This window comes from Myotis brandtii, unplaced genomic scaffold, assembly GCF_000412655.1.
Source record: "Myotis brandtii unplaced genomic scaffold, ASM41265v1 scaffold454, whole genome shotgun sequence".
Classification (NCBI taxonomy): Eukaryota; Metazoa; Chordata; class Mammalia; order Chiroptera; family Vespertilionidae; genus Myotis; species Myotis brandtii.
The window spans coordinates 475,209-478,618 of NW_005367354.1; positions in this window are offsets into that span (position 1 = coordinate 475,209).

Sequence of the window (3,410 nt, forward strand, 5' to 3'; positions counted from 1 at the left end):
AGTGTGGCTCTTCCACAAAATACCAACTTCTGCGCATGGGCCACGAAGTTTCAATCGCACTGTACATGTGCGCCCCCACGTGGTATTTTGTGGAAGAGCCATACTCAAGGAGCCGCAGTTTGCCGACCACTGACCTACGGGGCTGGGAGGCCCTTTAATGGGCTGTGTCTCCCTCGGGCCCCTTGGTCGCCGTGTGCTGCCCTCGGTGCGCCTGCTGGAGCAACCAGACCTGTTCCCTGCCCTGAAACACCCCTTCCCCCTCCCTTCAGGGCCTGCACATCCCCTCCTCGGGGCAGCCCTCCCTGACCAGCCTGGGGTCACGCCTGTGTCCCCAGCATGACCCCCTGGCCCTGTCACGGATGACCATTCGGTATATTGGGGGCTTTCTGAAGGGCAGGGTTGTGTCTGTCATCGGCCAGCCTCCACATCGGGGACATTCTGTGTGTTGGCTGTACGACTCTGGGTGCAAATAGAGGAGGGAATTCGTAGGAGACGGGGTCAGTGGAGGGACCTGTGGGGATGGGGAAGGCGCTGCGGGAGCCCATCCATCTTCAGAAACTGAAACCAGATGGAACCAGCGAAAGTGCTGGGATGCTTCTCTCCTGGCGGGAAGGGGGTCTCCTGCCCCTTCCCATCAGCTCGGGCCCGACCTGTCCGTTCTGTATGTTGGCTGAACGGACTCTGGGTGCAAATAGAGGAGGGAATTCGTGGGAGACAGGGTCAGTGGAGGAACCTGTGGGGATGGGGAAGGCGCTGCGGGAGCCCATCCATCTTCAGAAACTGAAACCAGATGGAACCAGCGAAAGTGCTGGGATGCTTCTCTCCTGGCGGGAAGGGGGTCTCCTGCCCCTTCCCATCAGCTCGGGCCCGACCTGTCCAGTGCCTGTGTCGGGGGCCTGTCTGAACCCCAGGGCGGTCTGCCGCCCAGGAGCAGGCTGGGAGCAGGCCTGGGGAACTCGGCCCACGCCCAGACCCCGCGCCTGCTGCTGGGGTCTGTGTGCACAGGGTCATCTGGTTTCAATACAGTGAAATCTTAAAACTTTCCACGGGAACATCTTCTCCTTTAAATGCCTCCCGATGGGCCGGACAAAGTCAGCCAGGAAGGCTGTTACTCCTGGGCGGCTGCTGGGGGACTTGCCACGTCCCCTCCCCGCCTCGGCCCCCAGTCAGGGGTGCGACCCAGACCTCACTGGATTATAGGTGATACTGGGATATGCATTATATTCCCTTTCTAAAAAAGCAATAACAAACTCGTGTTGGCCAAAGGTTTCAGATAAGAAACTATGGCTCTGTGATAACCAGCACTTAGTACAGGCCTTGCGATAGCAGGAGCAAGCAGGGCCGGGGCTCCAGGCCCCAGGCCCAGCTCTGCCTCGGATTTGCTGGATGACCCTGAGTAAGTCCCCTCGTCCTCCTGGGTCCCGTCTGCTCGTCTATACGGTGGAGGGTGAAGAGCAGGAAGCCAGACTGTCTGGGTTCAAATCCAGACACCACCCCTTAGTTAACGCCACGACTTTGGCAAAGTTCCTCAACCTCCTGGGCTTCAAGTTTTTCATCTATAAAATGGAAGTAAGTTGATTTGTTGAGATTACAGTTGGCAACTCCATACCTGCAGGTTTCACATCTGTGGATTCAACCAACTGCAAACTAAAAAAAAAACAAAACCTTAGAACATTCCATAGAGCAAAACTTGAATGTGCCCTGTTCTGAGCCTTATGATGAATCCATGCAAATAAAAAGATGTACAGGCACACCCGGCTGCAGCCCATATGCAAATATGGATTATATGCAAATACTATGTCATTTACATAAGGGACGTGAGCTGCAGATTTGGGTATCTGCTGGGTTCCTAGAACCCGCCCCCCTGGGGGTGCGTTCCCCTGTGGGGCACAACTGTACATGACACAGTGCCTGTGAAGGGCTGAGCAGAGGGTCTGGGCATTCGCAGTAAGTGCTGGTTATCACAGATCCATGGTTTCTCACCTGGAGCCTTTGGCCATAGTGTTGCAGAGCTTGTTATTGCTTTTTTAGGAAGGGATACTATGCATATCCCAATAGCGCATATAACCCAGTGAGGTCTGGGTCGCATCCCGCGATCACACACACGAGCATTTCCTCATTAACGCCTGGGCCTGGTCACCCCGGGTGGGAAATGAAGGTTGTAGGCAGCTGCCCATTTGGTGAAGCCAGGTGTTGCTGCCAAATAAGTTATTAGAAAAACTTTGGGTTTTCAGGGCTTTGGGGAGTTTGGGGAATTTGATGCTGAGATGTTTCCCATTGCTCTGGGGTGGCCTGGGCAGAAGGTGAGGCAAGCAGCCTGTGGGGCTGGTGGCTGGGCACCTCCTGGCGTGGGGAAGTGTCCCAGCAGGCGGGTGTCCAGTGGACACCAGGGACCGACCTGGGTAGGAATTAGGATGAAGCGCCCCGCCCTGCAGGCTTGGCCAGCAGACAGCAACCTCGTGCACAGAAAGGCAGCCCTTCCCTGGGTAGGCCAGCCCCACCCCAGCAAAGCACAGCCTGACCAGCGGCCCCGCAGCCCACGGGCCCGGGTGGGACGGAGCACCCTCACCCCGTGTGGACTCGCTCTGAAGACCCGCCTGCGTCCCAAGGGTCATGAATTACAGGCTGTCCCTGGGTGGAGCTCTGGAAGAGCCCCTGCAGGCCAGGCCATCTGCCCAGGGGCCCCCGAGGCTGACTTCTAACCCATCTCCCTCCACCCTCCGCTCTGCCACTGGGACCTCAGGGTGCAGGCACAGGCTGTGGGGAGGAGGAGAGGAGCTCTCTTTATCTCAGAATCCAAGTGAGAACTCTGGGCTGGCGTCCCCACAGGGTCACCTCTTCCAACCCCAATGCCCGGCCAGTTACACAGAACATGAGCCCTTACAGAGCACCTGAGACGCTGATGTGATATTCACGGGAGTCTCTGCCCTCCCCCACCCCATTGCATGTTTCAATAAAACCAGGTTCAGAGGCAGAGACTGGCCCAAGGCCACACGGCAGTGGTCGGCAGAGCGCAGCTTCCCACCCCCCTTTAATGTTCTCTTCACCCCGCAGCTCCCTCGCCTCTGGGTCCACCGCCTCTCAGCTTGCCCTGCACTGCCGTGGTGCTGCAGACACCTGGCCGCAGACAGGTCACGGGGAGAAGAGGGGTCCTCCTCCGCCTGCCCCACCGCTGGCTTGGGGAACTCCCCCGGGACGGTGCCTCAGCTTATAATAAAATACAGAGCCAACAAGACAACAGCAGGGTGGGGGCAGGAGATTCATGCTTATAAAGTGTCTGGGGCCCTGGAAGAAAGGAGACACCAAGCACAAAGCTGCACTCCCCAGCCTCAGGCCATGGTCAGGTGGCCCTGAGCCTCTTCGGCCTCATGGCGTCCACACTCACGGTGTCCTGGGAGGAAGGGGAGGAC